Source organism: Bos grunniens, chromosome 4, assembly GCF_055505025.1.
Source record: "Bos grunniens cultivar Pamir isolate PY7600 chromosome 4, Bosgru_T2T1.0, whole genome shotgun sequence".
In the NCBI taxonomy this organism is placed as follows: Eukaryota; Metazoa; Chordata; class Mammalia; order Artiodactyla; family Bovidae; genus Bos; species Bos grunniens.
Genome location: NC_141168.1, coordinates 66,875,438 through 66,887,988, shown reverse-complemented (window position 1 = coordinate 66,887,988; position 12,551 = coordinate 66,875,438). Strand labels below are relative to the sequence as shown.

The window sequence follows — 12,551 nt, the reverse complement described above, 5'->3', positions numbered from 1 at the left end:
TGTTTTTTAATCTTAATGCCAATGACATGGGTTTATTTAGTTTGCAAAAATTGAGTGGGATGTACACAGTAACATTCACATTTTATGTCTGTTATTTTTCAGTTAAATTTTTCTTAAAAATGAGATAATGTCTTGAGACTGGCCTCCTTTGAATGAATAAATGAATGTCCCATCTAAAGGGACATATTATCCAGCTCCATCTTTTGTAGTGGCTGGAACTCAGAGGCCCTGTGGTACTAGACTTTTAAGAAAAAAATACAAATTTAGAGTTTGCATTTGGAAAATCACTACTTTTAAATGTAAGGAACCATTCAAAATGTTTCTAGCTCCTTAAGCTGTCAGGGTAAGCTAATTATTCTTGAATTCAGTATTTTCAGCACCAAGAATCAGTCCTGGGGTGCAAGCCAACAAGCATGTTGTAGCAAAAATGGGGAGTCATAGGCAACATCCCTCACTGATCAGTTATGCCACCAGTGAATTTCCTGGAAAATACTGCCCAATCTCTTTGTCAGTGGCTCTGACGATATCATGATAGATGGAAAACCTAGGCTTATGGGCTACTGCTGGACAAGAAGACATGACAGGTGACACTAGATGGCACCCCAGCCTATCCACAAAGAGTTGTATTTTTAAGCCTTTTTAGAAATTTTGTGTCGTTTGGAAATATTTTTCAAAGGGTTATCATACAAAAGGATGTTGTCAGGTGTCATTATTGTCTCAACAGTGCTTACATTCTAATGGAAAATAAGCTTGACCTTTGAAATGATAAGGATGCAATTTAGAAACTAAAAAAAAAGAAAAGAAAAAGATGACTCAACAGTATATCCAGGAGTAGAAGTCTAGGCCCTCACATCGGGAGGCCTCAAGAGCATGTTTGAAGCACCTAGTAGAACAGATCTTTGCCACCTCTGGCAGAGATAAGAAAGAGTTAATTTCTGTGGCTGTGGACATCGAAGGTCCACCCTTTCCTGCCCTACCCCTCCCAGACTCTCTGGGTGCAGTGCTCAAGATGATGGAAATTTCTGCATTCAGTGCCAACTTTGGGTTAGATTCATTTTCCGTAAAACCATTCTGTACTCATCAGTCATTTCAGTTTTTATTTGCCTAAGGTATGAGAGTGTGAACTTTCACAACTATTAAAACAATCCTTTGAAGATAAGCCTAATTGGGGGTTGGGGAGGAGTACATGTAGGGCAAATGAAATAAATGTCCTTTGTTGATCATAATTACTGTAATCTTTGAGAAGATGCAAACATTCCAGGCTCCTTTATCTAGTTATACATTCTCCCCTTCCACTTCCATCAATTAAATGGAGAAGGATTGAAGAGAACTCTAGACAGATCATTCACATTACCTTCTTTCCCCACCTGTAAAACCAAAGTGATCCTCAGTGTGTACACTTGTAAAATACAGTTTATGGTGAAATAAAAACATACTGCATATTTATGACAATAACAAAGATGTTTCCTTTATGACACAAAATTTCTAAATAAATTTATAGGAATTTATATACATTTTTTAAGCCACAATAATACGTGGCAAAGAGTTAAACATAGATGAAATTAAAATATTATCACACACTATGAATGTATAGCCATTTTATGGTAACCAGTGTTTTCTGACAAAATAAAGGCAAGGGACGCATCCAACAAGCACTGCTGTTTCCTGAGGGCAGCTGACTTTTTGGTGATTCCACTCAACAATAGTTCTTTCCATTTCAAAGTTGAGAATTTCCCGAGGGAAAGGTGGGTGAGAGTCACTCCTATGCTGTAGAATCAGTAAAAGAAGGTTTTGTCAGTCTGTGGAGCTTGTACAAATACCAAGTAGGTATTTGGTCAGGAGAGAGTCAAGTAGTTAAGCTTATGAAGGAGAGGTATCTATCATGAGGTCCTTCCTGGTTAAAGAAAAGAACAAAATTGAGATGGGGAACATTAGAAAATGGTGAAATATGAGTGAGTGAAAGGCTTTTCCAGTAGAACAGGAAGTCTAGTAATAATAGAATCAACAGACAGACATTGAGTTACTGCTGAAGGAGGTCTGGAAGCCTCTGAAACATGAGGCAGCATAGATTGAACTATTCCCCAGAGAAGCAGCTGCTAAGTTAGACCTTCAGCATAGACAGCCTGGGGAACTTCAGAAGATGATGAACACAGACACAAAGAGGTAGCCAGAGATACACACAACCAACACTAGTAAAGCATTATAAACCCTTGGGGAGGAAAATAATGATTTAAAAGTGTCATTTCTTCACTTACTACTATTATTTACAAATTTCCTATTTCTAAAAGGATTTAGTGCCCAGTGGATGTGGTTAGCAAAGCCTTCACAGAAAAGGCTGCAACTGAGCTGGGCTCTAAAAGAGACAAAACTTGCCAGATGGGGAGAGATGAGAGGTATGGATCAGATGGAGGAAATTGCATGAACAATAGTGCAAAGCATAACAGTAGATGGTGTTTTGGGAAATGGTAATGATAGGCAAAGATTTTCCACAGGTTTCCCTTTTCTGCAGGAGTTGCAGGCTAATAAGATCTAAGAAGTTTTCACAGATGTGGAGGGAAGTATGACATTGTGAGGGGGACCAGTTGGGACAAACTTATATGATATAAGCTTGTGCTTCTCTATCCCAAAGTGCCCATGGGGAGTCTTCTGATTAGAAGGAGCTGCATGTAGAGAAAGACTGGTATCTGTGGAGCCCCACAACTCTTAGGACCTCTTTGAGCGCCTCCCAGACATAACTAGCCAGTACATCTCGTTGAAAATCAGATATTACTTTTTGCTAGGTTCCTGTTGAAATTGATCACCTGATCTGAGGAGGCATTGTAACTCTCTGGTCTAATATTAGCTTTTGGGGGTGGGTCAGCTTAGATTGAATGACTAACAAGTTAAAAAGAACCCAACAGAAATAGAAATGGTATAGCCAAGAAGAGAACGATCCAGCCACAGCATGTCAGATTTATATGAAATAATGGAAACTCTACCTCCGTTTGGGGGACACTTCCACCACTTTGCCACCTGAATCAAAGATGCGGACTCAGTGGGGCTCTTGTGTGTTCAGTTGGTCAGTCATATCTGACTCTTTGCCACACCATGAACTGTAGCTCACCAGGCTTTTCTGTCTATGGGCTTTGCCAGGTAAGAATACTGAAGTGGATTGCCATTTTCTTCTCAAGGAGATCTTCCTTACCCAGGGATTGAACCCATATCTCCTGCATTGAAAGGCGGATTCTTTACCACTGAGTCAACTGGGAAGCCCCAGATTCACAGTTGTTGTTATTTAGTCACTTAGTCAAGTCCAACTCTTTGTAACCCCATGGACTGTAGCATGCCATGCCAGACTTCCTTGTTCCTCACTATCTCCCAGAGTTTGCTCAAATTCATGTCTGTTGAGTTGAAGATGCCACCGAACCATCTCATCCTCTGTTGTCCCCTTCTCCTCTTGCCCTCAGTCTTTCCCAGCATCAGGGTCTTTTCCATTGAGTCAGCTCTTCACATCCAGTGGCCAAAGTATTGGAGCTTCAGCATCAGTCCTTCCAATGAATATTCAGGATTGATTTCCTTTAGGATTAACTGGTTTGATTTCCTTTCTGTCCAAGGCATTCTCAAGAATCTTGTCCAGCAGCACACTTTAAAAGCATCAATTCTTCAGCGCTCAGCCTTCTTTATGGTCCAACTCTCACAGCCAGACATGACTACTGGAAAAACCACAGCTTTGACTAGGTGGATCCTTGTCAGTAAAGTGATGTCCCTGCTTTTTAATACACCGTCTAGGTTTGTCATAGCTTTTCTTCTAAGGAGCAAACTTCTTTTAATTTCATGGCTGCAGTCACCAACCATAATGATTTTGGAGCCCAAGAAAATAAAGTCTGTCACAGTTCCCATTGTTTCCCTATCTATTTGCCATGAAGTGATAGGACTGGATGCCATGATCTTAGATTTTGAATGCCAGGTTTTAAGGCAGCCCTTTTCATTCTCCTCTTTCAACTTCAAGAGGCTCTTTCATTCTTCTTTGCTTTCTGCCATTAGGGTGGTGTCATCAGCATATCTGAAGTTATTGCCGTTTCCCCCAGTAATCTTGATTTCAGCTTGTGATTCATCCAGTCCAGCATTTCACATGATGTACTCTGAATATAAGTTAAATAAGCAAGGTGGCAATATATCATTGATGTATTATTTTCCCAATTTCAAACCAGTCCATTATTCCATGTCTGGTTCTCACTGTTGCTTCTTGACCAAGATCACCCAAAATGCCTAAGCCTGCTTCCCTGATGGTTTGGCTAGCCTGGGTCTTGATTTGTTCACTGAGCTGCTGAATTGTTCAACTCAATATCAGTGATTACAGAACCAAAAGAGAGAAAGCTGTTCTGCTCAGTGGGCACAGTGCAAAGCTGTTTTCATCACTACATCCCTTCATGAATCTGGTTATATTTGACTGATTCTTGGGCTGTTGCCAATATTTGGTCTTGGAAAACTACAGAAACAAATAAAAGATACTCCTCTTTGAGGTTGTAAAACAAATCGTGGCTTTTGATCAAACTGTCTGGGTCATTCATGAAGATACCTCCTGGAAGTGATACTTCTCTGCTGACACCCACAGGAATCAAGCTGCTGGTAGAGCCTGAACCATTTAGATTACCATGATTGCAGTGGATCCATCTTCTTAATGGGAATGGAAACATCCATAGTCATAATAGACTAAGCACAAGATGAAAGATGCTTTGTTTAGACACATGTGCTCCCACGTATGGAAGGCTGTGGCTCTTGCCCACAGTTGATCCAATTGTCTCACAGTGAGAGAGGACACATTATAAGGGGAATTGCTCCCTCTCACTCCCAATGGATGAACTCCATCAGAAATTTTATTGCCCTCTTGGGGCTATTGTTAGTACCTCACCAATGTTGACACATTTTTAGATATGGTGTTGATTTGTTTTATAGACCATTTGACTCTGCCCCTACCACTATGGTCCTTGAAAACATGTGTTATATTTTTGCCTTTTCAAACAAGATAGTTCTGGCAATGCTTGACCTTTATTGGAAAAGCTACCCAATTGTTGGCTTGTATTCCACATATTTAATAGACCTTCCATGCATCCATGGGATATGATATTACTGAGCCCTGAAAAGACTTCCTCAAATGTCAAGTCAAAAGAATTTCTGACTCTACATCCCTTACAACCACCTCCTTGCCCACAGTGTTATCAAGGCAATTTGGTCATTGGAGCTAATAGTCTCTAAAAGGGATCTTTTTCTCTCATCTGCTTCATGAGTGCTCAGCAGGTTAAAAAAACTGGGAATTCATATGAATTTATCTTAAACTATCATTCTGCTGACCATTCCTGGACATGATGCATCTTTATTTTACCTAATAGCTGGTTGCCATAACCCCAAATAGCTGGTTGCTATAACCTCTGAGTGTCAGCCTGTTTAAAAGGGTCTCAAGCTTTATTATGGTTCAGTCTCCTGGATTGTCTTCCTGGGCTTACATGAATCTAGATTTTAAGGATAATGAATACTTATTTAAGAACACTGCCTGCCAAGTCTTCTACAATGGCCCACCTGGGCCAACGTGGGAGGTGTAACTTTTCTCTTCAAGTTTTATAAAAATGCATTTGTCCTTCTGGCATTTGATGTTTCCAGATGAATGATCTGGATGCAAATTGGAGATAATAATTGGAAAAAAAAATTAATGGCATGATATCTACAGGTGTGGGCATGCTGATATCTGGCAGTGGAAGGAGAGTGGCAACTCTGATTTGGATGGGGATAAGATGAAAATAAATGAGAATCTTAATGGAGAGGCAGGGACATAAAGACCTATGGTTTATCAGCCAACCTGGAGGTTTCCTCATGAACAGAAATACACTGGCACAGATCTTCCAAACTATTACAAGATTCTTATATTTAACTGACTGCTGGGGCCCCCATTCCTCACCAGACTGCTACTACCATGATTGATCACCACTCCCCTTAACCTTACAGGAAAATGAGACAGATACAGTGTCTCTCTCCAGATCCAAATGCAGGCATACTCATAGCTCAGCAAAATAAAGATGAATTTATTGCTCCAGAGGGGGGAAAAAAAATACTATCCATTATAAAACACTAAAAACTCTAAGTTCAGATTTTTTTCTCCTGTAAGCTGTCATGGAAAAGGATTTTTTTTTTCTCCCCTTCTAGGTTCTTGAGACTGGTCTAAGAATTAAATTGACATGAGATAGATGAATAGAAGATAAACAAATAGAAGTGTAATATATATATATACATGGAAAAACCCTAAGAAAGTTGAGTAATGCACAAAAATGGCTGAAACCCTCACCTTAAATACTATTTTCAGTTAAAAATAGAATGTTAGAACTTCAAATGTGAGAAAGGAAATTCACACGGAGATGGAGAGGCAAATGTTTGGTAAACAAAGTTTTACTGGGCTAAGTAGAGACCATTCCACACAGAGTAGAATCTGATCTAATTAATAGCTCCCACACCCAGCCCATGTGCATTGTAGATATCTCTGGTAAGTGCTATATTCCTGTAATAGGCCCTCTATTTAAATTCTTCAAGGGGCAAGGCCAAAGTTAGGGGTGAGGTCCAAGTTTCTTCCTGAGCCTTTCAGGCCTTGATTATTTTTAGCTGAAAATAATCCACAAGCCAAAGAGAGATTTTGGAGTGGCAAGTTTCACTCCTCTAAATGCAACCCAGTGGGTGTGCAGGTGTCAGCTGCACTTGTGAGTCACTATATGGTAATTGGGACTTGGGTAACCAATGCAAGAAACACACAAACAAAACACACTCATCTTCTGACTACTGCTCTTGTTGTGAGTAATGAAGTCCTTTGTCTCTGACCTATGACTCTCTTGTCTTTTGACAAAACTCATGAAACTATTACAGGTAAATGTGTTGGCTTACAAATAGCGTAAAAATCTCAGAATTTCAAAGCTCACGACTACCTAAATTCAGGTGGGCAGAAACACTACTGTTTATGAATAAAGTAGTGAGGCATAACACTGGTAAAATAGAGGGCTGGATTGTGAGAAGCCTTACTTTCCATACTATGGTGTTTAGAATTTTCCTGTAAGAGGGAGTCATGAATAATTATTAATAAATAGAGTGGCATGCAGGAGAAGAGATTGGGTAAAGGAAGACTGGTGCTCAGAAACTTGTTAGCAGGCATCTGACAGTCTAGATAAGAGATGACAATGACATTTCCCAGAATATTAGATATGGGAATGGAAAGGAGCAGAACAATTCAAGAGCCATTTTATAAGTAAGCTCATGTAACTTGGCTTCCAACTGAACATGAAAAATAAAATAAAGGATTCTAATATAACTATGAAGTTTTTTTAGTTATGGATCTGTCTAGATGTACAAAGCTGCGGTCCATGGGGCTGCTGAGGGTCAGACACGACTGACTGACTTCACTTTCACTTTTATGCATTGGAGAAGGAAATGGCAACCCACTCCAGTGTTCTTGCCCGGAGAATCCCAAGGACGGGGGAGCCTGATGGGCTGCCATCTATGGGATCGCACAGAGTTGGACACGACTGAAGTGACTTAACAGCAGCAGCAGATGTACAATCAAGTTGAATTTCTAATGCATAACAGTCAAAGAACAGAAGTTAAGCTTCTCATGAAAATGATTATTAATAGGAAGAACAACTTAAAATAGTTTTCTAAATTTTAAAGGCATGAGCATTTTTCAGTTGAAATATAGTTGATTTACAATGTTAAATTCTGATGTACAGCAAAGCAATTCAGTTATATATAGATATAGATATATCTATATCTAATTGCTGTATATATATATACATATATATGTACAGCTTTATATACATATGTACATATATATGTACAGCTTTGTATACATATATATGTGCAGTATATATATATATATACACATTGCTGTGCTGATGTACAGCAAAGCAATTCAGTTATATATAAATATAGATCTATCTATATATCTATATATAACTGAATTGCTATATATATATATAGTATATAGTATATATATAGATATATATAGATATATCTATATACTATATGTATATATATAGATATATCTGTTTATATACTATATGTATAGTTATAGATTTTTATATTATTTTCCATTTTGGTTTATAACAAGATATTGAATATAGTTCTCTATGCCATATTATAGGACCTTATTGTTTATACATTCTATATAGAATAATTTGTATTTCCTAATTCAAAAATCCCAGTCATTCCCTTCTCCACACCTCTCTGCATTGGCAACCACAAATCTCCTGTCTCTATCTGTGAATCTGTTTCTGTTTGAAAGATAAGATCATTTGTGTCACATTTTAGATTCCTACATATAAATGACTTGTCTTTGTGACTTACTTCACTTAGTATAATAACCTCTAGGTCCACCTATGTTGCTGCAATGACATTATTTCATTTTTATGACTGAGTAATATTCAACACTGAAATCAGATTGATTATATTCTTTGTAGCCAAAGATGAAGAAGCTCTATACAGTCAGCAAAAACAAGACCAGGAGCTGACTGTGGCTCAGATCATGAACTCCTTATTGCCAAACAGACTTAAATTGAAGAAAGTAGGGAAAACCACTAGACCATTCAGATATGACCTAAATCAAATACCTTATGATTATACAGTGGAAGTGAGAAATAGATTTAAGGGACTAGATCTGATAGAGTCCCTGATGAACTATGAACAGAGGTTCGTGACATCGTACAGGAGACAGGGATCAAGACCATTCCCATGGAAAAGAAATGCAAAAAAGCAAAATCGCTGTCTGGGGAGGCCTTACAAATAGCTGTGAAAAGAAGAGAAGCGAAAAGCAAAGGAGAAAAGGAAAGATATAAGCATCTGAATGCAGAGTTCCAAAGAGTAGCAAGGAGAGATAAGAAAGCCTTCCTCAGCAATCAATGCAAAGAAATAGAGGGAAACAACAGAATGGGAAAGACTAGATCTTTTCAAGAAAATTAGAGATACCAAGGGAACATTTCATGCAAAGATGGGATCGATAAAGGAAAGAAATGGTATGGACCTAACAGAAGTAGAAGATATTAAGAAGAAGTGGCAAGAATACACAGAAGAACTGTACAAAAAAATCTTCACGACCCAGATAATCACGATGGTGTGATCACTGACCTAGAGCCAGACATCCTGGAATGTGAAGTCAAGTGGGCCTTAGAAAGCATCACTACGAACAAAGCTAGTGGAGGTGATGGAATTCCAGTGGAGCTATTCCAAATCCTGAAAGATGATGCTGTGAAAGTGCTGCACTCAATATGCCAGCACATTTGGAAAACTCAGCAGTGGCCACAGGACTGGAAAAGGTCAGTTTTCATTCCAATCCCAAAGAAAGGCAATACCAAAGAATGCTCAAACTACCACACAATTGCACTCATCTCACACGCTAGTAAAGTAATGCTCAAAATTCTCCAAGCCAGGCTTCAGCAATACGTGAACCGTGAACTTCCAGATGTTCAAGCTGGTTTTAGAAAAGGCAGAGGAACAAGAGACCAAATTGCCAACATCTGCTGGATCATGGAAAAAGCAAGAGAGTTCCAGAAAAACATCTATTTCTGCTTTATTGACTATGCCAAAGCCTTTGACTGTGTGGATCACAATAAACTGTGGAAAATTCTGAAAGAGATGGAAATACCAGACCACCTGACCTGCCTCTTGAGAAATTTGTGTGTAGGTCAGGAAGCAACAGTTAGAACTGGACATGAAACAACAGACTGGTTCCAAATAGGAAAAGGAGTACGTTAAGGCTGTATATTGTCACCCTGCTTATTTAACTTATATGCAGAGTACATCATGAGAAACGCGGGGCTGGAAGAAGCACAAGCTGGAATCAAGATTGCTGGGAGAAATATCAATAACCTCATATATGCAGATGACACCACCCTTATGGCAGAAAGTGAAGAGGAAATTAAAAGCCTCTTGATGAAGGTGAAAGTGGAGAGTGAAAAAGTTGGCTTAAAGCTCAACATTCAGAAAACGAAGATCATGGCAACTGGTCCCATCACTTCATGGGAAATAGATGGGGAAACAGTGGAAATAGTGTCAGACTTTATTTTTGGGGGCTCCAAAATCACTGCAGATGGTGATTGCAGCCGTGAAATTAAAAGACACTTACTCCTTGGAAGGAAAGTTATGACCAACCTAGATAGCATATTGAAAAGCAGAGACATACTTTGCCAACAAAGTTCCATCCATCTAATCAAGGCTATGGTTTTACCAGTGGTCGTGTATGGATGTGAGAGTTGGACTGTGAAGAAAGCTGAGCACTGAAGAACTGATGCTTTTGAACTGTGGTGTTGGAGAGGACTCTTGAGAGTCCCTTGGACTGCAAGGAGATCCAACCAGTCCATTCTGAAGGAGATCAGCCCTGGGATTTCTTTGGAAGGAATGATGCTAAAGCTGAAACTCCACTACTTTGGCCACCTCATGCGAAGAGTTGACTCGTTGGAAAAGACTCTGATGCTGGGAGGGATTGGCGGCAGGAGGAAAGGGGATGACAGAGGATGAGATGGCTGGATGGCATCACTGACTCGATGGACATGAGTCTGAGTGAACTCCGGGAGTTGGTGATGGACAGGGAGGCCTGGCCTGCTGCAGTTCATGGGGTCGCAAAGAGCCGGACATGACTGAGCGACTAAACTGAACTGAACTGAATATTCCAATGTATATATGTACCACATATTCTGTATACATTCATCTGTTAATGAACATTTAGGTTGTTTCCATGTCTTGGCTATTGTGATAATGCTGTGATAAACATACGAATGAGTGTATCTTTTTGAATTATAGTTCTGTCTGGATATATGCCCAGTAGTGAGATTACTGTATCTTTTGGCTACTCAATTTTTAATTTTCTTCAGCTTAATTTTTGATTGGGGTGTTTGTTTTTATGTTGTTGAGTTGTATGAGTTGTTTATATATGTTGGAAATTAAGTCCTTGTTGGTTGCATCATTTGCAAATAGTTTTTCCCATTCTGTAGGCTATCTTTTGTTCATGGTTTCCTTTGCTGTACAAAACTTGTAAACTTAATCAGGTCCCATTTGTCTATTTTTCTTTTTATTTCTATTAAGGTATGAACATTTTTGGCCATTTATTTAGCTGACATAAAGTATATTAATGTTCAGTCCTGCATGTTTCCTATAAGTAGTCATATACTTAGTTGTTAATTACAGGCACTACATAACTGCTCTCATGTTCAGGGCAATGGAAAAGGAATGGGTTATAGAGTCTGATGGTCCTTGGCCTAAATACAATACCACATACTAGCCATAGTTACTTTGCCCCTCTGAGCCCATTCCTTCTTTTATAAAGTGGTGATGCTCACTCCTAACTACCAAGGTTGTTCAGTGAATCACACAAGACACACATATAAAGTTCCTAGGACATTGTTGAACCTGGTTATGTTAATTACTCTCTGCTCAGCTTCTTTCCTTGCCAAATTTACAACTGCCTCCTTAGAACCGAATTGCTCAGATCATCCAATCCCTTTTCCCATACCTTTCCTCTAGTCTTTATATGTCCCTTATTTTCTACTCAGACGAGCATCAGCTCAGTCTTTATGGCTCTCCACACACCACGTTTGAATGTCTTTCTCGCACCATGCTTCCTTGGGCTGCCCTATTTAATTTACTCTAGGACTCTTATTTCCCAAAATGTATTTGGGTGAATACTTCTAAACCTAACTTCTCTCATTTAGAACTAGAGGGTGAAAAATCAGTAACATTAAAACTGAGAAACAAAATCTTCTTTTTAGAACTTTTATTTTCTATTTAGTGTTAGGATGGTAGTGTTAGGATGGAGATTATGGCAAAACCTTGTGGCAAGTCTTCTTCCAGAAGGGAGTGATGGATATAAGAGATAAACTAAATATTAAGGTCCTCATGTGCTCCCATAAAGTCCACAGTTTCGGTTTCAGGTAGGCAGGATCATTGACAACAAATGTGATTCTGTGGGATATAATCAAATATTTTGATTAAAATCAGGGTTTGGGATCAGGTGGGCCAGGATTCCATTACTTTAGCTTGGTCATTTATAAGCTGTGTAACCTTGGACAAATTACTTAATCTCTTTAAACCTCAATTTCCTAGCTTATAAAGAAGAAAACAGTAAAGGTACCCATGCCAGGGATCATTGTGAGGACTAAGCTGAATAAGCTATGTAAAACGCAATGGCTAGTTGCTATGAGTACTCAATAAATGTTAGGCGTTGTAATATGTTTTTTGTGTAAGTGGGAAGCACAGGCTGGATTTGAATTCAGACATTTGACTCAATGTTTATATTTTTAAAACCCTATATAAATTTATCCTAAAATGTGATTTATTTGTATGACTTTTGTAATTACAGCATGTCATAATAGATGTTAAAGCAGAACATTAAAACTACTATACAAATATAACATTACTATTATTAAATACATAAGTAAACACATAAGATTATCAATCTTAGACCAAGAAATTCTATTATGCAAAGTACTTTCAAAACACATAGTTATATAAAAAGAGAAAAATTTGCTCAGAAAGCGAGGAGTAAGTCATCT

The 12,551-nt window shown here is 38.6% G+C and overlaps 1 long non-coding RNA gene across 4 annotated transcripts in view; it reads left to right on the top strand.

Annotated features, from left to right (window-relative positions):
- The window catches only part of LOC147374286 (uncharacterized), a 394,034-nt gene that overhangs the window by 239,617 nt on the left and 141,866 nt on the right, over window positions 1-12,551 (top strand). The window lies entirely within an intron of this gene.